Here is a 26216-nt window from a genome sequence, read left to right as displayed (position 1 = left end):
GTATTGATTCATGTTTGTTACTTGCTGTGTACGTTTGTACGGCCACTATGCCCCGTTTACCTTCTGATGAAAACAGTTCACACACGTACATGTACACAATGTCAGACCCTGTAGGTATAGATTTTCTGTTTTATATGTAAAAATCTTGGACATAAATTGGCAATTTTTACCATGATAGCAACCTATTGTGTTTAACAAGGGACGTATTGTGCCATCATTATCGTTGCAATAGTCACTGCACTGTCTAACTTCCAATTGCAAACTGAAAACCAGCATTCCATCTGAAAATTGACAATTTTTGCATCAAGTTATTGACACAAAGGGCACTTTCTAAAATTCTTTGCATTTTTTGCGTATGTCCTCATTCATATGCACAACGGTTTTCTCTCTTTTTCTATTATTTAGGCATGATAGTAATGATATTTTGTATCAGTGACAAGGTGGATAATAATACTTACTGGCTAATAAAAGAGATATATTTTATTAATGGTGTGTTATAAAATAATACTTTGCACGTTTTGTATTTGTTTATTTATGAGCACTCAAAAAACATGGTGGCGCCCATGAATTTAGCCAGGTATGCTTCCATTACCCGCATAGTATATCATGAACCTGCACATGCGTAGTCAGTAAGCTGCTGGCGTGACTATGGTAAGTTGTGTCAGCAAATTTGTTTAGTTTCATTAGCTCATATTTGGTATGTACATGTATATAAATACCAAAAAGAGCTTATATGATGAGTCGGCGGCGTCTGTATGTATGTATGTGGGTATGTATGTGCGGATGTATGTCCGTCACACACAAAAGCTCCCATACCGCCAAAGCCACCATCTCAGTATTTAGTGTATATGTAGATGCAGGGGTTGAGATGTGACGTTGTTCAAATGAACACGTCTGTGTCAAAAATGTGCAAATGAGGTAAGAAAAAAGGAAAATCCTGCATATGTGCAGGAGTGATGGCATGCCAGTGACTGAAACAGAATACTCTACTGACCTTGAGTCATTTCCTGGTTACATATTAACAGACCTGCTCAAACCATAGACAGTAGAGGGGGAAGACTGTCTATGCTCAAACTAAGAGGGGCTAGCTGTTTCTGCTATGCATGTTGCTAAAGTTGACCTCCAGTACCTTAAGTTTCAGACCTTATTTACTTTTGTAATTCTTGTTTTTCTGGTTTAAATATTTCTTGTTGTTTTTCTGGTTGTACTGTGCAGAAATCATTGTCATAACATCAACGTAGAATTTTCCTGCACTGAACAGATAGAAACAACATTTATTGTTGATCTTTGGTACCAGTACTGGTTCGTACCAATTCTGATCAAATTTGAGTGACACCGTATAATTGCGGTATTTTTAGCTACGCTGTCAGCGACGCGGAGCTTATCAAATAGATTGATTTTCCGTCGTCGTCCGTCGTCGTCCGTCGTCCGTCAACCGCAAGTCCAATTGCTTTGAAATTTTATATGCAGTTCACTTGGGGTGACCTCACTTCAGTTTGTTCAAATTGTGGTGATATTTGCATATTTGTATTTTTGGGGCATTTTCTGCTGTTTTTGGTAAAAAAATCTACTTCTCTGAAACCGCTCGTCCGATTGCTTTTAGATATAATATGCAGTTTACTTAGGGTGACTACAGTCAGATTTGTTCAAATCGTGGTGAAATTTGCATATTTGTATTTTAAACGCAATTTTTGTCATTTTTGGTAAAAAAATCTTTAAAAATCTTCTTCTTCAAAACTGCTGGTCAGATAGCTTTGATATTTGGTACATATGTCCGTAGGGATGATCTTTTTCAGATTTGTTCAAATTGTGCAGAAATATGCAAATTTGCATTTTTAAGACAATTTTTGCCATTTTTGGTCAAAAAATGTTTTTTTTCAAAAAGTACTGGTCTGATAGTTTTGAAATTTGGTATACAGGTTTCTATAGATGAACTTAGTAATATATATTGAATTTCTGATGAAATCTGTAATTTTGTATTTTTGGGGCAATTTATGCCATTTTTGGTCAAAAAATGTATATTTCCAAAACTGCTCATCTTATAGCTTTGAAATTTGGTATACAGGTTCCTACAGATAAACTTAATGATATTTATTGAAATTATGATGAAATCTGCAATTTTGTAATTTTGGGTTAATTTTTTCCATTTTTGGTCAAAAAATGTGTATTTCCAAAACTACTCATCTGATAGCTTTGCAATTTGGTATACAGGTTCCTACAGATCACCTTAATAATATTTATTGAAATTATGATGAAATCAGTAATTTTGTAATTTTGGGGCAATTTTTGCCATTTTTGGTCAAAAAGTGTGTTTCTCAAAAAGTACTGTTCTGATAGCTTTGAAATTTGGTATACAGGTTTCTACAGATGAGCTAAGTAATATATATTGAATTTCTGATGAAATCTGTAATTTTGTATTTTTGGGGCAATGTTGCAATTTTTGGTCAGAAAATTTCATTTTCAAAAAACTACTCATCTGATAGCTTTGGTTGACATGTTCTTAGGGATGATCTGATGTGATGTATTCAAAGTATGATGAAATTGTGTATTTTTGCAGCTTATTTTAGCCACTTTTTTCTGGCCATTGCATTGAGCTATCAAAGATTTCCACCTTCTTCATCAACATGTGTCAAAAATAGTTACTCTCTACATCAACACAGCGGAGCTATATCGGCCGCTAGGTCGCTTGTTTAATATGATGTTATCATCATGTTAGCCCTTCTCAAACATTTTGCTTTTCAGGTTTTCAGGATATTTTCTCATATAAAACAATCATGTCATTTTAAGGTTTTGAAGTTTACTTGAACTGTAATTTCGTTGTTCCTATCAATAAATAAAGGTCTTTCAGGGTGACCGTTTACACTTGCATGTTCATCACACACATTTTTTTCCTAAGTACACACATACTAATGTGTTGATAAATCAGACGTATAAGTTGCTGACTCGTTTAATCACTGGCTAGAAAAACATGACGAAAGTCTCTTGGGTCATAGGAAAGACATATCTCTAATTTGCAAGAAAAACATACCAGGGGCTATGTGTCTTGGCAGAGACAGATCAGTTGTTACCAGAACACACAGGGTGCTAGTTAGTCCCCACGGACACCGTCCGGGGGGACTTATAGGTTTGGTCATGTCCGTGCGTGCGTGCGTCCGTGCGTGCGTGCGTCCGTGCGTGCGTGCGGCGTCCGTCCGTTCACACAGATATCTCAGACATGCCCAGGTCAATTTCTTTCAAACTTTGCACAAGGATAGTACCCTATCCCATGCAGATGCACGTCCATTTGTTTCACAATGCGATCAAATTTGGCCGTGTTAGAGGACTTTTTAGTTTTCACCTCCATAGACTCCCATGTATAAGGCAGTCTCCATAGACTCCCATGTATAAGGCAGTCCATAGACTCCCATGTATAAGGCCAAGAAAAATAAAAATTTAGTTTCTCATCGTATTCATATTGCAAAAAGGATGCAGTGACACAGTTTTTAGTCCCCACGGAAGAAGTCCAGGGGGGCTTATAGATTGGGTCATGTCCATCCGTGAGTCCATCCGTTCACGCAGATATCTCAGATATTTTGACAAAATGTCACGTGACCTTGGTGACCTTTGACCTCAAATATATATATTTGTCCATAACTCAGTAACCACAAGTGCTACACCCTTCATATATGGTATGATGGGACAGCTTATGACGCCACATACTGTACCTCATTAATTATGCGCATATCTAATTTTGAGCAAGCCAATAGAGCTAGAGGTCTGATTTTTGGTATATAGGGATAACTTAGCGACAAATTTTTTTGACAAAATGTCATGTGACCTTGGTGACCTTTGACCTCAAATACACATATTTGTCCATAACTCAGTAACCACAAGTGCTACACCCTTCATATATGGTATGATGGGACACCTTATGACGCCACATATTGTACCTCATTAATTATGCACATATCTAATTTTGAGCGAGCAAATAGAGCTAGAGGTCTGATTTTTGGTATACAGGGATAACTTAGCAATACAATTTTTTTGACAAAATGTCATGTGACCTCGGTGACCTTTGACCTCAAATATATATATTTGTCCATAACTCAGTGACCACAAGTGCTACACCCTTCATATATGGTATGATGGGACACCTTATGACGCCACATATTGTACCTCATTAATTATGTGCATATCTAATTTTGAGCGAGCCAATAGAGCTAGAGGTCTGATTTTTGGTATATAGGGATAACTTAGCAACACAATTTTTTTTGACAAAATGTCATGTGACCTTGGTGACCTTTGACCTTAAATATACATATTTGTCCATAACTCAGTGACCACAAGTGCTACACCCTTCATATATGGTATGATGGGACACCTTATGACGCCACATATTGTACCTCATTAATTATGCACATATCTAATTTTGAGCGAGTCAATAGAGCTAGAGGTCTGAATTTTGGTATATAGGGATAACTTAGCAACACAATTTTTTTGACAAAATGTCACATGACCTCGGTGAACTTTGACCTCAAGTATACATATTTGTCCATAACTCAGTGACCACAAGTGCTACACCCTTCATATATGGTATGATGGGAGACCTTATGATGCTTCATACTGTACCTCATTAATTATGCGTATATCTAATTCTGAGCAAACCCATAGAGCTGGATGTCTGATTTTTGGTATATAGGGATAACCATAGGATAGAATTTTTTTGACCAAATGTCATGTGACCTCGATGACCGTTGACCTGAAATATACATTTATGTCGATAAATACGTAACCACAAGTGCTATGTCCTTTATATTTAGTAGGGTGGGAGACCTTATGACAACACACGCTTTACCTCATTAATTATGCACACATCTAATTCTGGGCAAGGGAATAGAGCTAGCGGTCTGATTTTTGGCATATAGGGATTAATTAGCAATACAATTTTTTTTCAAAATGTCATGTGACCTTATGACCATTTGACCTTGATTATACATATATATGCATAACTCAGTAACCACAAGTTCTATACCCTCCAATTCTGATAGGATATTAGACCTTAAGATGTCACATCTTGTACCTCATTCATATGCGCATATGTATTTCTTGCCTCATCTGTATTGCAGAATTTTTAATCATACATAGACCCATTTTTTGAACAGGACTCTATCCTCTCTGAGGACTGGTCATCAAAGTACCCATGAATAAGTGGGGACTGTGTCATCATCGATGACTTGTTTATGACGTTTTGACTGCACAAGTTGACTCCTTACACACAAAAATAGAACAGGTTACTGTATTAAATTATCATGGTATTACTACTACCACTGCCTATTTTCTGCACACAACATTGTGTGTGTCAGCAGTAAATTTCCTTTCTGTTTACGAGAAAGGCGTCATAAATTGGTACCCTGTGTTCTAACCAGTGATTGAATGAGTCAGCAACTTTAATGTCTGACCTATCAACTCATTGTGTGTGTACTTTAAAAGAAAATGCGTGTGATAACATACAAGTGTAAACGATTATTCTGAAAGACCTGTAGGTAAATCAGTCAATGAATCAATCAATCAATGAATTAATAAACAGATAATATAGGAATCTGGGAAACGGCTTAGTACAGACTTTTCCACAGTGTGAAATTGACATTCAAAGATGATATTTCTCTGAAAAAGGACAAATGAAGTGTGAAATTTTAGAAGCAGTACCATATGATATATATTGCTGGAGTAAATTAATACAGTTGTTGCATACCCATGAGAAGTTCTGAGTGGAAGTATGTACATGAGAAAAATGAAACGATACCATGCAGGACAATTGTGTAAAAGCTAATATTTGAAGTGTTGTTCAATGTTGTGTATGGCTTTACTAGATGTCAATATTTCGCAGCTCTTCACAGTTGCCGCCAAAGGCAGTCATAAGGAAATTCCTGATGTGAATGCACAAAACCCTTAATTACCCCGGTATATGGAAATTTTTATGTTACGGCAATGCTTCGCACCCATCACAGCCCTAGCTTCAATATTGTATTTCCTTGTTCAAGATCTGCCACTGATAAAGTTTTGTATAATTGTTATCATTGTAAACTTTTTTTAAAAGTCCATATAAATGTTGTGAAAGGTAATTACAGACTCTATGAAAATTAATTGCTCTTTTGCATATTGGTTGAAAAGAAAGACAATCAGTCAAACAAAAAGAAGCTTATTCCAAACCTTAACTATATCAGATTTAAAGTACAGTAAGTCACATATACGTACAATTGTATTACTGTTCAAAAGTCGCTGTCTCAAACCATAAATCTGCTTACACATTTGAGTGTCAAAGTTACTGATACTATTGGTTACACACATTGAACTCGCACTACTCCGATTTTCATAACCCAATAAGAGTCGTGCAGCATTGTTGTATGCAACTTTCAATTTACGCATAACAGCCACACAGTAATTACTCCAGAGTGGTCCCCCATATGGCTGGAAACAATAGGCTTTAAATAGATTTAACATGAAACGTACACTTACAGAAATTTCTCATCAACATATTTGCTGAGATGTGAAAATATCTCGTCTGTCGCTCAATGTCATCATCATCTCTAAAGCGATCAGATAAATCAGATAAGAGAAAACCAAAGTATTTTTTCTTAGAAACAACATGTAATTTAACACCGTTTAGCTACACAGAAGGAATTTTACAAATCCTACCATGATTTAGGAAAATACACATGCAGTTAGTCTTTTTGCTAAATATTGAAAATGATTTCATGTATAGCACCATAGCAAGTGCAAACATCTATCAATTTCTGTGTACCTTTTGCAGGACTAATTAAGCAGATATCATCTACATACCGGTACATTAAGTAATTTACAAAAACACCACCGATATTGCAGCCTTTATTCAAATTTGTTAAGAGTACACTCAAGTCGTCGATATAAAAAGCTTAGGTGACAGAATACCACCTTACTTGACACCCTTTGTTACAGCAAAACTATTTGATATGCAAGCACCCCAACAAAAAGCAATAAATTGATTTCTATATAAACAAACAAGGAATCTAACTATGAAAACAGGAGTATTACTTTGAATTAACTTTTTGAAAAGTGTCCAGTGGTTAACTCTGTCAAAAGCCTCAGAGGCATCCATAAAGGTAATAAACACATTACTGCCCTAACTTCTGTAATAATGAATTGTTTCCTTCAAAATAAAAACACACATATCGTGGAGTGACATGATTTGAAACCAAACTGGTGATCTGTCGTCCCTAGATATGATTCGATGATGCAATATTACTAACTCGAGAAATTTAGAAGCAACAATACAAAGAGCAAAAGGGCGATAGATATTTTTGTCAGTTATGTCACCATGTTTATCTTTGGTGATACTGGAACTAGAATAGTGTTTGAAAGTCTTTCAGGGCAAACGTGGCTGTGAAGCACATACTGAGCAAAATAGAAACTTTACTGCTGGCATACATGAAGTGTTTAGATGAAAGAAAGTCTGAACCAGAACATTTGTTTGCCTGGAGGTTGGCTATAGCATCACCTATATCACCAGGGAAGACAGTGAAATTATCTCCCAAAGTACAATTATCAATAGCATCAAATACAAATTTCTTATCCTTATTATTATTTTTAGCAGAATTATAAATGTCACAATAATGGTTAAGCCACATTTCAACAATATCTTCATCACCTGTACATATTTGATTTAGACATGTGATTTTTCTTACTATTAACAGAATTCCATGATTTCTTACAATTACCAGAGGAGAGATTAGTCGCCATAGCATCAGCTTTCATCTGTTCCTCATTACGGTGGCACAGCTGCAAAGCATACTTAACCCTTTTCCTGCTGAGCGCCCTTGTCTGTTATCCTGCCAAGTCCATAGAAAACGGCCCCATAATATGTGCCTGCAAAAGATTGGCTCTCCTGCACGTAATCCTGCCAGACATTTTGGCAGAAACCGCCCGTTTTCAGGGTAGTTTTAGCCCTACTTATACATGTTAGACTTCGATAATTTCTACATGCCCGTAGACAGGGGAAGGTGCTCAAGGGTTACTGCAGAAAAAAATTGAGGTCACCGGCTTTGTTTGCCCCAGGAGGTGCGTCATTTTATTGCCGTTTCATGCTTATTTTTTCGGAAATAAACTCCTTCAGTATTGCGCTAGTCCGCTAGACACAAGCATCACCTCACTCGTCTGTTAGTCAGAGACCCTGGGGGTCGTGCTAGGGGTGCAGCAGCACCGGCAAACCTGTCCTGTTTCCCAAGGGTAGGGTCAAATGAATACGTACCTTCAACGACTTGGCAGTGTAGCACAAAAACAACGTTTTTGCCGTTATATTAACAACATGGCTGAGCCATTGAAGCACAGCTTCCACGTAGTTTAGCCAGCTCGTTTGGGAGTTGTCTTACTAGTGTTATGGTTCATTACCTACTTAATCGAGCGGTCCTCAGTCAGGTACGGGTTTGTACCGTCATGGCTTGGGCTGCAGCTAACCAGTGATAACCAGTCACTACACCCAAGTCGTCAGTCTCACTTTGCGATGCACGGTACAACGCAATATGCTTCCATTGTTGTAGTCATCGACGTCTCCACAAGCCTAGCCTGGCGGCCATTGTTCAGCTAGCTGATTTGCATAACAAAGGCAGTCCCTGCTAAGTGCAGGCGGTATCCCCGTAGCATTGACCTCATGTCCCCTTTTGAATTCTCTGTACGCAAAAGTTAGCGATGTGTCGGCAAGAGGATACGTTTGCCTGCAAACCAGAGCCAATACTTCGGACGATGGAAAAAAAAAAAATCCAAAGCCACGTCCATTGAATGGCAAGGCCAACGCGGTGAAGGACGTTGCCTGGCTTGAACTTGCAGAGCTGAAGCCCAGCTTAATACGTCTGACACCAGTTTGTAATGGTATTTCTGAGTCGTTCATATCCGTTCCATCGGAGGAACAAGTCGAGCCGTCCCGTCAAAAATACATTCTCATTTTCAGTCACGCACAACTGAATAACTGACTTTCGTCTCGCACCATTGGCACCATCTGCCAAGTCGTTTGCAAGAGGTAGCCTTCTAGATTAGCATTGCCGAGTTGGTCAAGTTCGGCAGCAATCTCTATAGTGCCAAGCAGCCAAGTAAGTCCAACTCCGCCAGAAAACGTCACCATGCTATCCTGCCAAGTCCGCTAAAAAGCGGTAAAAAACCCCCAGCCCCCCTCAGGTGTAGGGGACTGGCGGACAGGTTTCTGCACCTTTCCCTGTCTATCGACTCCATGTGAACCCATTTCGAGGGGAAAAGGCGTTCCTTGTCAGAAAACCTGTCCTCGGATGACCCCTAAACGCACAGGGGATAGCAAAACGTAGTGCCCTTGACTTGGCAGGAAAGGGGGTACCCAAAAAGGGCCCGATTTCCACCGAGTTGGTAGAAAAACGGTCACCAGTGCTTAGATTCTGGCTACACCGAATTCCAAGTGGATTTTCACCGAGTTGGCAGGAAAAGGGTTAAAGCGCGCATGCGTACGTGGTTTAAGGTCATACAGTGGACCACTCCTACGCTTCCCAGAATCACACCAAAAGCTTATAAAAGAATCACGCACAATAGATTGGACCTCTTTCACAGTCATTCCATGCCATAATATTACAATTCTTACTGTGAGTTTTTGACATTATATTAGTGCCAGCACCGAAAAGACTGTTGATGATATTGTCATAGAAATTACAAATACTCATAGCGTGCATAGGATTTGTGCAATGGATATCTTTACAGCATGATGCCTCTGTGGGAATGGTGATATCAGAAAGGGGCCTATCAGTAATATTAAAGTAAATGTCACGCTGCTTTTAGCTTGTCCTAGCCTAATTCACCTGAGATTCTGCTTCGCTTTCATCAATATGATTACTTTCACATGGGGGTAAGATGCCAATATCGCACACAACACTAAGTGGAAGATGGTCAGATGATATCACATCATACATACATGTAATATCTATAAACTTGATACAGTTATGACCTGTATACGAAGAAATACAGTGGTCTGACCAAGAGGTAGTACCATGGGCATCACTTACGTACGTGAATGAATTTTCAGGTAGAAAAGCCCTGTCAGAAATAAGGTAGTTATATTCATCACAAAAACTTTTTAATAACTTACCAAAAGATGAATTGGAATCAGCATTCCAGTCACCAATTATCATTGTACTATAATTGTCAGAAGACTGAACAATAGAGTGAACTTTTGCTAAATACTCTACAAAATCATTGTTTTCCCTACTACAAGTGGGCATGTAAACACAAAGAATTAACAATTTACTATTGACATTATCTACTTCAATACCAATTATTCTATTATCATGAAATGATCTTACTTTTTAGCTCCCATTTGCCATACATATATGGCAATTTGGAGGTTATATGGTTGAAAAGAGTCTGTATGTGAGATGTCTGTCTGTATGTATGTATGGATGTCTGTCCGTCGAACGCAAAAACTCACGAACCGCTGCTGTGTACATTGATCATTATACCAGGTTATAACAGTATTGAAAGTCATTTTGCATTTTCATGTAAGGTAATTCACAATTTGCATACTATAGCTAATAAGCTTTCACAGTTTGGCATATATAGCTTGAAGGACTTGACCACATGTATATTAAGTGGTGATACAATGACAGTACTCAAAGAAATTAATTATTTTTATTTCAGCTAATTACATATTTGAATACTTAATGACCTTTAGCATCAATCTGTGGTGAATTTTGTTCATTATGTTGATCATAACACTTTCAATAAAGTTGCAAACATGTAGCAAAGGTTCAAATTTGCACATAAAGGCAATATATAATGAAACACGTGAGCACTTTCAGTTCATATCTGGTACTATGCACTGCATCTCAGTTGAAGATTCCAAGTCAGGTCAGCATTTGGAAGGAATAGTCAAGTTCACCACAGTTAAAATTCTTAAGTTGATCTCAGTGCCAGCACCCTTTTGACATATTGGGTTTATAAGTTATTCCAAAAGTGGATGCACCAGTTGCATTGGAAGAAAACAATGTTTACTTTTCTGTGTAGGGTTTCTGAATTAATGGTTGTATGTTGAAATCTCTCTGTGTATCTGGTGTATGAGCAAAAGGTAAACATTGGTTGCATGTTGTTAAGCATTTCAGTCAAGGTTATCTGTTGAAAATCAAGAAAAGGTAGCTGCTTGCCTGTGTTTGCAAACACATAACTGTCTTGCATGTTGATTGTCTTAAACATTATCACATACTAAGTAGAAAGAGGACAAGAAACTAATCAAATTGATGTATAATATTCACCCTGAGTGCCTGTATACATAACTATTTTATTAGCTCACATTTGGTTATACCAATGTGAGTTTATCGTATAAGCTGAAGTCGATGGCTTCTGTATGTATGTGTGTATGTATGTAAGTATGTACACATGTACGTATATAGTATGTCCGTCAACATCAAAAACACGCAAACTGCTGCACATTTCAGCTTGATATTTGGTGTGTGGATGCATCCTGGGCTATAGATGGGATTTTGTTCAAATGAAGTCTGCATTGCCAAAATTATGCAAATGAGCTTACAAAATGTGAAAATGGTCAAGAATTAATAACTCTAGAACCACTGTTTTGATTGCTTTGAAAATCTGTGAGGTTGGTGAGGGTGCCTTTCAACTGGTTGGTTGGCAGGCGCTGCGCTCTTCAGAAATTTCACGTTTTTGCAATTGCTGATAGCAACAAAGAAGAAAGAGAGTTATCAAGCTTGTAGCAGAAACCATGGGTATCAACCTGGAAATTGGAGACAGAGGATTGGGCGTTTTGTACAACCTAAAAATTGGAGAAATATCGGTACGAGTTTGTACTCTTCGACGACAACGTGGTCATATGGAAATGAGTTACTTTACAGACTAACAATATGCCTGCTAGTCTGGAGTGCCACGTACACTCTTTTGAGTCTTTTGTTGTACGCTCTTGACCAGACTTTTACCTGGATGGAAGATTCTGGAAGGCTCTCCTGTGAGAATCAAGTAAGTTATATGCATAGCTTGTTGACTGTGGAAATTACACAGAGGCGTTCTGATGCGATAAATCAAAAGTGTGAAATTCGGGACGGCTTGTCCGTTACGTCTGCCATGTCGTGTACAGACCACACTAATCTCTACAATCAACTGATAGTTCCTCGTCTACTGATTCTATCAGGAGACATTGAATTGAATCCAGGACCAGGAAAAGATGTTTTAGAAGCAATGGATTCACTGAAATCTGAACTAATTTCTGAAATGAAGTCGACAATTAGACAAGAAATAAGGGAGGAACTACAGGATCTCAAGATAACGCAAAGTAAATTAGCTGACACCTGTGTGAAATTAGAAGAAAAATTATCGACATTGGAAAACTTCGTTGTTGAGTTAAAAAGTGATTTTGAAGAAGTTAAGGACAAGCAAAATGTCACAGAGTTGGACCTTAACACTATTGCAGATAAATTAGATGAAGCGTTAGAACGACTGGACAGAGTTGAAGAGGACGTTGACAAAAACGAGGCGTTCAATAGACGAGATAACGTAGTTTTGTATGGAGTCGAAGAACAGCCAGGTGAATAGTTTGATACATGCAAAGAAACAGTACTTGATATACTGAACACTAATGTGAAAGAAAAAACATGGAATCACCGAGATATAGTAAGAGCGCACCGTGTTGTGAATTGGACTGGCTCTCCACGACCAATGATAGTCAAATTTCACCATTAGGATGATAAAAGGATTGCATTGATGGCTCGTGAAGACCTTCGCAAAGAAAACGTTGGCATAGGAAATGATATCACCACACGGCAAAGAAGAACACTTTCTGAATATAAAAAGCAGGGCAAAAAAGCTTATTATAAAAATGGAAAACTGATCATAGCTCAGGGGAAGAATCAAGAACACAACAGCAGTGGTCAACAGACATTATTACAAAGAAAAGAACATATCTATCAGCGTCCCCGTACACGTCTCCAATCGCGAACAGTTGCAAAGCCAAATATAGCCACTTTGTCAAAATAGGAACTGGGCCATGGCCCTGGATCTGTGTCGTTTCTGTCGTGGAACGTACAAGGTTTAAAGAGTAAACTGTATTCCAGTGATTTTTTAAATTTTATTTCTAACTTTGATGTTATATCGTTTGTCGAAACATGGGGCAGAGATGTTAATGAATTTTAGCAAAGTTTCCCTGGTTATGAAGTTTATACTTCAGTACGACAGAGGAGAGCAAACAGGAGTAGATATCCAGGTGGTGTATGCACTATTGTAAGGAAATCGTTTTCTGAAAAGGTGAAACGCATAAGTTGTAAGTTACATGACAGCATTTTACTTCTATTTGATGGAAGCATTTTTGGTTTAGATAAAGATGTTTTGTTGTGGAGTGTGTATATATCACCAGCTTACTCGAGTGTTTACGAAGGTTTGTCTGCTGGAAATGGTATTGAACTTTTTTAGAATGAATTTACTGATGTACTAGCTAAGCTATCGAACATTTATGTAATTATCACAGGTGATTTGAATGCTCGAACTGGTCAAGAATTCGACTACATTCTTAACGATGACACTGCATTTGTTATCGAGGAAAATGTTTAGTATAACAAAGATTATTTTCATGAACTGAGGTCATCTAAAGACAAAGAAGTCAACAGGTATGGCTGCTCTCTTTTCTTTATGCTGTTCTTTCAATATGCATATCTTAAATGGAAGAACAGGTGAGGATTCACAGTGTGGTGAATTTACATGTATAGCGAATGATGGCGCTAGTGTAGTAGATTATACAATTGTTGCTTCATATTTATATCCAAAAGTGTCTTCTTTCTCAATTATTTTACGTTCAGAATCCGATCATTTCCCCATGTCTTTTAAATTTAACCGGGATATTCAGAGTAACAATGACACCAATGTAAGTTTTCATCGTGCCTTGGTAAAGTATGTGTGGGATCCAGTGAAAGAGAAAGACTTTTTTAGCTGCGCTGTCAGCGATGCGGAGCTTATCAAATAGGTTGATTTTCCGTCGTCATCCGTCGTCGTCCGTCGTCGTCCGTCGTCCGTCAACAATTGCCTTCTCCTCTGAAACCGCAAGTCCAATTGCTCTGAAATTTTATATGCAGTTCACTTGGGGTGACCACACTTAAGTTTCTTCAAATTGTGGTGATATTTGCATATTTGAATTTTTTGGGCATTTTCTGCTGTTTTTGGTAAAAAAATCTTCTCTGAATTCGCTTGTCCGATTGCTTTTAAATTTAATATGCAGTTTACTTAGGGTGACTACAGTCAGATTTGTTCAAATCGTGGTGAAATTTGCATATTTGTATTTTGAAGGCAATTTTTGTCATTTTTGGTAAAAAAATCTTTAAAAATCTTCTTCTTCAAAAGTACAAGTCAGATAGCTTTGATATTTGGTACATATGTCCCTAGGGATGATCTATTTCAGATTTGTTCAAATTGTGCAGAAATATGCAAATTTGCATTTTTAAGACAATTTTTGCCATTTTTGGTCAAAAAATATTTTTTTCAAAAAGTACTGGTCTGATAGTTTTGAAATTTGGTATACAGGTTTCTACAGATGAACTTAGTAATATATATTGAATTTCTGATGAAATCTGTAATTTTGTATTTTCGGGGCAATTTTTGCCATTTTTGGTCAAAAAATGTGTATTTCCAAAACTGCTCATCTGATAGCTTTGAAATTTGGTATACAGGTTCCTACAGATAAACTTAATCATATTTTTTGAAATTATGATGAAATCTGCAAATTTGTAATTTTGGGTTAATTTTTTCCATTTTTGGTCAAAAAATGTGTATTTCCAAAACTACTCATCTGATAGCTTTGCAATTTGGTAAACAGGTTCCTACAGATCACCTTAATGATATTTAATGAAATTATGATGAAATCAGTAATTTTGTAATTTTGGGGCAATTTTTGCCATTTTTGGTCAAAAAGTGTGTTTCTCAAAAAGTACTGTTCTGATAGCTTTGAAATTTGGTATACAGGTTTCTACAGATGAGCTAAGTAATATATATTGAATTTCTGATGAAATCTGTAATTTTGTATTTTTGGGGCAATGTTGCATTTTTGGTCAGAAAATTTCATTCTCAAAAAACTACTCATCGGATAGCTTTGGTTGACATGTTCTTAGGGATGATCCGATGTGATATATTCAAAGTATGATGAAATTGTGTATTTTTGCAGCTTATTTTAGCCACTTTTTTCTGGCCATTGCATTGAGCTATCAAAGATTTCCACCTTCTTCATCAACATGTGTCAAAAATAGTTACTCTCTACATAAACACAGCGGAGCTATATCGGCCGCTAGGTCGCTTGTAGAATGTTTAAAATCGCAAAGTATTGTTGGACAATTAGAAAATATTGTAGTAGATCCTTGTACTGATGTAACTGTTTTCATTCAACTTGTTGGAGAAGTTTTTAGGTCATGTGTGAAAACATGTGGAATGACAAGGCGTATCACATCAGGTTCACGAACCCAACGCAGACAACCTCATTGGTTTGATAATGAATGTATGCAGTTGAAAGAAAAGAAATATGCTATTTTAAATCGTTTCCGCAGAGAGAATGACCTTGATTTAATACACGAATATCGACAGGTTAAATCTCAATTCAAAGAGATGTGTCGCTACAAAAAAAGGAAGTATTTTGAAGAAGAAAAGTTGAGTTTGATCCATAGCTATAGTACTGATGTCAAAGTATTCTGGTCAGTTATACGTCGTTTGTCAGTTGTAAGTACACTAGGTAATACTATCTCCCCGGATGAATGGTTCGATTATTTTAGCAATCTTTTTTAGCTCCGCTGTCAGCGACGCGGAGCTTATCAAATAGGCTGATTTTCGGTCGTCGTCCGTCGTGTGTCAACAATTGCCTTCTTCTCTGAAACTGCAAGTCCGATTGCTTTGAAATTTGATATGCAGTTCACTTGGAGTGACCTCACTTAAGTTTGTTCAAATCGTGGTGAAATTTGCATATTTGTATTTTTGGGGCATTTTTGCTGTTTTTGGTAAAAAAATCTTCTGTGAAACCGCTTGTCCGATTGCTTTGAAATTTGATATGCAGTTTACTTAGGGTGACTTCAGTCAGATTTCTTCAAATCATGGTGAAATTTGCATATTTGTATTTTTAAGGCAATTTTTGTCATTTTTGGTAAAAAAATCTTTAAAAATCTTCTCCTTCAAAACTACCAGTCAGATAGCTTTGATATTTAGTACATATGTCCCTAGGGATGATCTATTTCAGATTTCTTCAAATTGTGCAGAAATATGTAAATTTGCATTTTTAAGGCAATTTTTGCCATTTTTGGTCAAAAAAAGTATTTCTCAAAAAGTACGGGTCTGATAGCTTTGCAATTTGGTATACAGGTTTCCACAGATGAGCTAAGTAATAGATATTGAAATCTGTAATTTTGTATTTTGGGGGCAATTTTTGCCATTGTTGGTCAAAAAAATGTGTATTTCCAAAACTACTCATCTGATGGCTTTGAAGTTTGGTATACAGGTTACTATAGATGAACTAAATGATATTTATTGAAATAATGATGAAATCTGCAATTTTGAATTTTTGGGGTAATTTTTCCCATTTTTTGTCAAAAAATGTGTTTCTCAAAAAGTACTGGTCTAACAGCTTTGAAATTTGGTATACAGGTTTCTATAGATGAACTAAATTTGATCTTTTGAAATTATGATGAAATCTGCAATTTTTGTTTTGGGGGGCAATTGTTGCCATTTTTGGTCAGAAAATTTTATTCTCACAAAACTACTTATCAGATAGCTTTGGTTGACATGTTCTTAGGGATGATCCGATGTGATATATTCAAAGTATGATGAAATCTTCAATGTGTATTTTTGCAGCTTCTTTTAGCCACTTTTTTCTGGCCACTGCATTGAGCTATCAAAGATTTTCCACCTTCTTCATCAACATGTGTCAAAAATAGTTATTCTGTACATAAACACAGCGGAGCTATATCGGCCGCTAGGTCGCTTGTTCATTTAATTCAGATGGTAGCTATGATTTTCATTTGTCAGATGAACTGAAAGATTATGTTGAATATGTCAACGTAAATTAATTCACCTGATAGAGATATAGACTGGGACATTTTGAACGGTCCGATTAGTAATTCTGAGATTGAAAAAGCGATTCGTCAGTTGAAAAATGGAAAGTCGTCTTGACTCGATGGTTTACTGGGAGAATTTTTCAAATCTTCTGAAGCTCTTTTGTTGCCTTTTTTAAATGTTCTTTTGAATAAATTATTTAATACCGGGCAGTTTCCAACTGAGTGGACGAAGGCAATTATAGTGCCTTTGCACAAGAAAGGCCAGGTAAACTGTCCAGGAAACTACAGGGGAATTTCTTTACTAAGTATTTTCAGCAAAATCTTTACTTCTGTACTTAATAATCGGTTGACATATTGGGCAAAAATACTTGGTAAGATTGATGAAACTCAAAGTGGTTTTAGACGTGGTTACTCTACCATAGATAACATTTTCGTGCTTCAAAGTATTGTGCAAAAATATCTTACATTGAAACGTGGTACATTTTATTGTGTATTTGTAGATTTCTCTAAGGCGTTTGATACTGTCGAGCGGCAAAGATTATGGTACGTTTTACTAAAGGGAGGTATACGTGGAAAGATGTTCAAAATTATTCATGCAATGTATCAAAATGTTAAGGCATGTGTTAGGTCTCAGGGTTCTTTTACAGATTTTTTTGACTGCCCATTAGGAGTACGTCAAGGATGCATGTTAAGTCCTTTTCTGTTTTCATTTTTTGTTAATGAACTACCACATGAGCTTCACAATCAAGGATTGCGTGGTATACAGCTTACCCCAGATTTAGTAGAAATACTCTGTCTTTTGTTTGCGGATGACGTGGCACTATTGTCTGATTCGGTAATTGGTCTTCAGAGATTATTAAATGGCTTAAAGTGGCACTCCCACTTGGTAACATTTTTAAAACACATTTTTTAGCTCCGCTGTCAGCGACGCGGAGCTTATCAAATAGGTTGATTATCCGTCGTCGTCCGTCGTCGTCCGGCGACCGTCGTCCGTCGTCGTCCGTCAACAATTGCCTTCTCCTTTGAAACCACAAGTCCAATTGCTTTGAAATTTTATATGCAGTTCACTTGGGGTGACCTTACTTCAGTTTGTTCAAATCATGGTGAAATTTGCATATTTGTATTTTTGGGGCATTTTTTGGTGTTTTTGGTAAAAAAATCTTCTTCTCTAAAACCGCTCGTTCGATTGCTTTGAAATTTGATATGCAGTTTGCTTAGGGTGACTTAAGGAGGTACGCTACCATTCCAAAAAATGTTGGGACATTCTTGAAGTTGACTTTTCTGAAATAATCTTTATGTGTACATTGCAAAGCTATGAAAAAAACATGGGGTACCCATGCAAATTTTTTGAAAAAACACATGCCAAAATTGACAGAAAACCACTAAATCTCCCATTTTGCGAAATTTGCACTTACCAGCAGAATCTTTATTTTATCGCAAACTATTAACAGATGCTAGTGTGCATACCACATTTTTGCATTGCCAGGACAGCTGAATTAGGACAATCAACTAAAATTTGTGATGTCTTGTCTTAAAAATTAAAATATAGCCCTAAATTATCATTTAACTGTAAAATTAGTCTTTTTTTAAATATAAACTTCATATAAATGCACAAAATAATTTTCAAAATGTTAAAAAGTACAGCAATATCTATCAAACAGACAGTGTTCTTTGATTTAGAAGCAAAAAAAGTTGGGGTCACTGCGCAAATTTTCTTAGTAAACAGCAAAAAGTGACGAAAAAAGGTGAATTTTGTTAGACCTGAGATCTGACCCTCTAGCTTACTGGTATTATGTCAGAGCTACAATTGTTAATTATTCTCTACTGATCTTTAAAAATAAAAATAACTGTCGATTTTTCAGTGCAAAAATATAATTTCGGTTGTTTTGATTCATAAAAACTTCTGAAAGAAATATTATAAGGTCACTAGCATGATTTTTTGCCATTTTGTCCTGTTATTCACGCTCACAAGGTTAGGTAGTCTAAAAAGAAACATGTACATCTTCTGGACAAAAGAGGGCGCTCTCCTATATAGAATGGTAGCGTACTACCTTAAATCAGATTTGTTCAAATGGTGGTGAAATGTGCATATTTGTATTTTTAAGGCAATTTTTGTCATTTTTGGTAAAAAAATCTTTAAAAATCTTCTTCTTCAAAACTACTGGTCAGAGAGCTTGTATATTTGGTACATATGTCCCTAGGGATGATCTATTTCAGATTTGTTCAAATTGTGCAGAAATATGAAAATTTGCATATTTTAGGCAATTTTTGCCATTTTTGGTCAAACAATGTATTTCTCAAAAAGTACTGGTCTGATAGTTTTGAAATTTGGTATACAGGTTTCTATAGATCAATTAAGTAATATATATTGAATTTCTGATGAAATCTGTAATTTTGTATTTTTGGGGTAATTTTTGCCATTTTTGGTCAAAAAATGTGTATTTCCAAAACTACTCATCTGATAGCTTTTAAATTTAGTATAGAGGTTTCTACAGATGAACTAAATGATATTTGTGGAAATAATGATGAAATCTGCAATTTTGTAATTTTGGGGCAATTTTTGCCATTTTTGGTCAAAAAATGTGTTTCTCAAAAAGTACTGGTCTGATAGCTTTGAAATTTGGTATACAGGTTTCTACAGATAAGCTTAGTAATATATATTGAATTTCTGATGAAATCTGTAATTTTGTATTTTTGGGGCAATGTTTGCCATTTTTGGTCAAAAAATGTGTTTCTCAAAAAGTACTGGTCTAACAGCTTTGAAATTTGGTATAACTAAGTGTGATATTTTGAAATTATGATGAAATCTGCAATTTTTATTTTTGGGGGGCAATTGTTGCCATTTTTGGTCAGAATATTTTATTCTCAAAAAACTACTCATCAGATAGCTTTGGTTGACATGTTCTTAGGGATGATCCGATGTGATATATTCAAAGTATGATGAAATCTTCAATTTTGTATTTTTGCAGCTTATTTTAGCCACATTTTTCTGGCCACTGCATTGAGTTATCAAAGATTTCCACCTTCTTCATCAACATGTGTCAAAAATAGTTATTCTGTACATAAACACAGCGGAGCTATATTGGCCGCTAGGTCGCTTTTTTAATGCCAACGGTCGATATTTGACGTGGCGACTGCCCGCGGATCACGAAATATCGGTAAAAACATGTCCTCAAAAAAGTAAAAGTTTGAATTCCGGTGGCCCACCTAAAGTCAGCTTCCGAACATCAAACGTTCGGCACTGGGGCCATTGTCAACTAAGCTATGGAGTACGAGTCTACGCTAACGCTTCTGTATGCCACAGTACCACTCGCGTCAGTGATCGGTCATGCCCGTGGGGGAAAGCCGAGTCTTACTGACTCGGAGAAAAAACGGAAAACAAAGTTTGCTGATTCCACCAGAATTCGCATAGGTGACTAGCACAGATACGCGGCGGCTGTTATGTATCGAACCATGCGTAACTGTGTGGCAGACGACAAAATGTAGTCATCAGAGGCGGCTAATATTTTACACGTAAAAACTGGTATCTATGTGGTATTGGTTAAAAATATTACAGAACTGACTGAGAATAATGAAAACGACAAAAACTAAGGAGAAGTTTAAAAAAATGTACCTGAAGTGAAGGCATAATGCTGTATATAAAGTCTTCGCAGTGGGAGGTAAAATTGCGTCGTTTGAACTTATTATGGACTCCCTAGAATATCGTCATTCAGAACAACAACAAACATTCCAGGGGTTTCGGGTCTTAATCAGAGACGATCGTAAAACTTTGAACTACGCTCGGGAAATGACATGTTTTATCGATATCTCGCGATCCGCGCGCAGTCGCCAAGTCAAATATCGACCGTTGGCATTAAAAAAATGTGTTTTAAAAATGTTACCAAGTGGGAGTGCCTCTTTAAGTTCATATTGTAAGAAGTGGAAGTTGAGTGTAAATTTAGAAAAAACCAAGATTATTGTGTTTAAAGCTGGTGGGCATCTATCAAAAACAGAAAAATGGATTTTTAATGGAAAATACGTGCAAGTTGTATCTTACTATAAATATCTCGGTATTCTACTTTCTTGTAGATTACAGTGGTCGATGGCAACAAAAACTCTGTCCCAGCAGGCAAGAAAAGCATTCTTTAGTATTCTTAGGGCCACTAAAAAGACGGGAATGTTTCCATATAATGTTTATTTTAAGGTGTTTGATACTATGATATTGCCAATATTAACATATGTATTGGAGATTTGGGGTTATAAAAGTTATGACTACTTAGTAAGAATACAGTATTTTGCATGTCGTGTCTTCTTAGGAGTCTCCAGCAAAGCTCCGAACGTTGTTGTTTTGGGAGAATGTGGAAGATACCCTTTATTTTTGTATACGGCTAAATGTTGTGTTAAGTACTGGGCAAAGCTCATAAATATGCCCACAAACAGATACCCAAGAAAATGTTACGATATGTTGTACAATATTGAAATGTCTGGAACTAGAAAAAAACCAACCTGGGTGCATCATGTAAAAGATTTACTACTGCTCTGTAATTTCCGAGATATATGGGAAAATCAAAATGTTAATGACAGATTTGTAAAAGATTTTGTTATTAACTTAAGAAGTGTTATGTTTGCTAATCGGAAAAGTGATATCTGTACGTTAGATAAGCTAGTTTTGTATCGCGACTTTAAAGCCACGCTTGAACCTGAAAAATATCTGTCATGTGTAAATATACCGGTCCATAAACAAATGCTTGCGCGTTTACGTTGCTCCGCTCATAATCTAAACATTGAAAGAGGAAGACAATAAGGGATTGATGGAGACCAGCGATTGTGTACACTTTATGAATTGAATGAGGTAGAATATGAGTATCATTTTCTTTTGGTGTGCTCTTTCTATGACCATTTGAGGCAAAAATATATTCAGAACTATTATTATGATGATCCATCTTTAAATAAGTTTATTGATTTACTCACTCATCAGGAAGCAAGAGTGTTACAAGGTTTAGCTGCGTACACGTTTCATATGCATTGAGATTAAGTGATAATGTAAACGAGTAATTTTTACTTTTCTTTTTAATCATGATCTGTTAAGTTTATTAATTATTGTACTATGGGCCAAAGGCCTTGAACAGAGAATAAACCAACCTCTATATACACTGTATACACTATATAAAATTTGTGAACAAGTACCTTAGGTGAACCTTATACAGTTTTCTGAATATTGTGAAGATATCCTTAATTTTGTATTTTTGCAGAATTTTTTGGTGATTTTTCTCATTTTCAGTAAAAATTCTTCTTCTCTGAAACCGCCAGCCCAATCGCTCTCAAATTTGGGTTGGATCTTTGCGAGGGTGTTACTCTTCTAATTTGTTGAAATTATGACAAAATTGGGAAAATTACTATTTTGGAGCAATTTTGTCATTTTTGGTCAAAAAATCTTAAACAGTATTTTCTTTTTCAAACCCCTGGACAGACAGCTTTTATATTTGGTACACAGAAATACAGAGATGACAATAGTTAGATATGTGGAAATTGTCCTGAAATATACAAATTTGTATTTTTCAGACAATATTGTCATTTTTGGTCAAGAAAATTTGTTCTCAAAATTACTTGTTTGATAGCTTTGTAATTTGGTATAAAAGTCCCGAGGGATGTTATTAGATACATTTTCTGCTCAAAGTGTTGGGAAACCCCCAAATTTGTATATTTTGGGTAATTTTCTCAGTTTGTGACCTTAAATGACCTACACCAACCCAGGATATGTTGTGAGACAGTCTCAAAGGCTGTGAACATAATTTTGTCATATTTGGTAACAATTTGTAGGAAATTTGGATCCAGAAAACAAAGCTGAGGTGAATTTTTACATTGCGGACCAATTTTTGCAACTTTTGTATGTAAGACATACAAGAACTGATGACAAATTTGGGTCCAGGATAATTCCAGATGTTGTAATCACCTCCCACAGTGGAAGGCATTTCACTATCTGTAACTAACTTAAGTGCTGTTTACATTAGAATGATAACACTCATCCCATTAATTATAAAAAAATTCCCAAGGTTGTAAATATATTTCCTGTCATCTGGTCTTATGTACCAAATACCAAGGGGTGGAGCATTTGATATTCAGGAGGGGGTAGGGTCTACAAGATTGATGAAGTAGCATTACTTTTTTACCAGATCCCTTGTGCATTTTTTTACCCACTCCCATCTTTTCTTTTTATCAAGCCTTCTCTGTCTATTTTTTGTTGTTGACATTTGCTTATGTGTTTAGGATCTGCTTGTCCCATTGCTATAGAAATTGATATGCATGTTCCTAAAGATGACCTCCAGTACCTAAGTTGGAGACCTTATTAGGGGCCCAAGCCTACCGGCTGGGCCCCTATTGTTTCGTAGGAGTTCAATATTCTTCTTCTTCTTCGCTTCTTCCTCTTCTTCCGCCGCATTTTTTGCCCCTCTTGATCTCAGTAACCGCTTAACGTTAATTCTCAAACTTACAGGGCTAATAGGTACTAATGGGTAGTAGTGCATGTTATCCTTAAAATTTTGATTGGTCACGTGACCTGGCGGCCATATTGGATTTTCCAAAAACCTAAAAATGCCTTTTCCTGCTGACCTAGGGGTCTAGTCAGCTTCAAATTTTTTACATAGCAAGCGTGACCTAAGGTCATAAGAATTGGCAAATAAATCGCGTGCGGTCACGTGACCTTGGCCGCCATATTGGATTTGCGATAAATACCTATTTAATCTTTAAAAATCTTCTTCTCCAGAACCAACACACTGATTGAGCTGAAATTTTGCTCATGTCATCATTAGAGTGTTCTCTTTCAAGTTTGCGAAGGCGTTTTGATCGGTCACGTGGTTTGGCCGCCATATTGGATTTTGAGAAAATCGTGATTTAATCTTTAAAAATCTTCTTCTCCAGAACCAATGCACCGATTCGACTGAAATTTGACATGTAATATCTTAAGTGTGATCTCTTTCAAGTTTGCAAACGGCGTTTCAATCGGTCACGTGGTTTGGCCGCCATATTGGATTTTGAGAAAATCGTGATTTAATCTTTAAAAATCTTCTTCTCCAGAACCAACGCACCGATTCGAATGAAATTTGACATGTAACATCTTAAGTGTGATCTCTTTCAAGTTTGCGAAAGGCGTTTTGATCGGTCACGTGGTTTGGCCGCCATATTGGATTTTGAGAAAATCGTGATTTAATCTTTAAAAATCTTCTTCTCCAGAACCAACGCACCGATTCGACTGAAATTTGACATGTAACATCTTAAGTGTGATCTCTTTCAAATTTGCAAAAGGCGTTTTGATCGGTCACGTGGTTTGGCCGCCATATTGGATTTTGAGAAAATCGTGATTTAATCTTTAAAAATCTTCTTCTCCAGAACCAACGCACCGATTCGACTGAAATTTGACATGCAACATCTTAAGTGTGATCTCTTTCAAGTTTGCGAAAGGCGTTTTGATCAGTCACGTGGTTTGGCCGCCATATTGGATTTTGAGAAATCGTGATTTAATCTTTAAAAATCTTCTTCTCCAGAACCAGCGCACCGATTCCAATGAAATTTGACATGTAACATCTTAAGTGTGATCTCTTTCAAATTTGCGAAAGGTGTTTTGATCGGTCACGTGGTTTGGCCGCCATATTGGATTTGGAGAAAATCGTGATTTAATCTTTAAAAATCTTCTTCTCCAGAACCAACGCACTGATTCTATTGAAATTTGACATGTAACATCTCAAGTGTGATCTCTTTCAAGTTTGCGAAAGGCGTTTTGATCGGTCACGTGATTTGGCCGCCATATTGGATTTTCAAAAACTAGCAATTTAATCTTTAAAAATCTTCTGCTCCAGAAGTAACACACTGATTGAGCTGAAATTTTACTCATGTCATCCTTAGAGAGGTCTATTTCAAGGTTGCAAAAAACATTTGGATCGGTCACGTGATATGGCCACCATCTTGGATATTGCAAAAATCGCAATATCATTTTGGATTTTGTGTAAAAAATGATTATGAATGAAACCTATATTTACTATGAGATGATGTTAAAAATCCTTCTTTACAACAACTAAAAGAATTTTCAATGCTCAATTTATTCACATATTACCATCTCTTCAAGAGCTTGAAACCATGTTAACCGCTTGGGGCCCCGCCAACGCTGCTTGCAGCTTTAATTTACTTTTGTCATTCTTGTTTTTCCTGGTTTAAATATTTCTCGAATGGACCAATTCAAACCCAATGTGAGCACATAGTGTCCTTGACGGTATTTTCATTACATCCAGCTGTTTGTTTTAATATATATTTATCACTCTCCATGGGCCAAAGCACACTAAGAAGCCAATGTCATTACAGCCAGTCTGTGTATGTCAGTCTGTCTGTAAGTCCATCCATTCACCAGTCTTTCTGTAGACCAAGAGTGTGGAGCTCATAACTGAATAATTTCCATATTAAATGTGGCCAGCTTCGGAATGCTTAGATGGTTATCTATAATCCAATGGAATCTTGTAGGCGTTGATAAAAGAAAAAGAAAAAAAACATGAATTTTCATAATCTGCTATTTATATTGATAAGAGAGTGATTACTTTATTGTTTGGTACATATGATAGGAGGAACAATGTATGCGATAGTTTGATTGAGAAGCATAAAATTTGTATATATATTTTTTTTGAATTTTTTACCGACTTTTTATCAAAAGTCTTGTTTTTAAGAGTCACATGTCAGATACCAGGTATCAAATTTGGATTTTGAGTTCTAAGGATGATTTGATAACCATATCAAAATATTGATGAAATTTGTATAAGTAAATATGAGCGAATTGGAAGACAGAAGTTTGCTGTGCAGCTTACACACTGTTTTGCAAAAAAATTAGCATGGAACTATCTATATTATGTGTTTAAAAGAAGTTTTGGGGTACCATGTTTTGCATGTTTTATTTTTTTTTTTAATGCTAAATATGATATTCTTGAAGTCCCTGGTCTAATTGCAAAAGATTGAGAATTGCTGCACATTTTACCTACAGGTGTATTTGTGGTAGATACATGTACATACCTAACTGTAAATTAGTATTTGTTCAAATGAAGTCAGGGTTACTAAAATGCTACTGAGCAACAAAAGTGAAAACTTCGGGAATAAACATTGGTCAGATTATCTTGGCAAGGCAGCTAACATACCACATTGTACAAAAAGTGTTGC

The 26216-nt window shown here is 36.4% G+C and overlaps 1 protein-coding gene across 4 annotated transcripts in view; it reads left to right on the top strand.

Moving 5' to 3' along the window:
- The window catches only part of LOC139127975 (endosome/lysosome-associated apoptosis and autophagy regulator family member 2-like), a 236864-nt gene that overhangs the window by 41923 nt on the left and 168725 nt on the right, over window positions 1-26216 (top strand). The window lies entirely within an intron of this gene.

This window comes from Ptychodera flava, unplaced genomic scaffold, assembly GCF_041260155.1.
Source record: "Ptychodera flava strain L36383 unplaced genomic scaffold, AS_Pfla_20210202 Scaffold_40__1_contigs__length_1388640_pilon, whole genome shotgun sequence".
Taxonomy (NCBI): domain Eukaryota; kingdom Metazoa; phylum Hemichordata; class Enteropneusta; family Ptychoderidae; genus Ptychodera; species Ptychodera flava.
The sequence above is the reverse complement of the archived record's forward strand: the minus strand, read 5'-3'. Positions and strand labels throughout refer to the sequence as shown.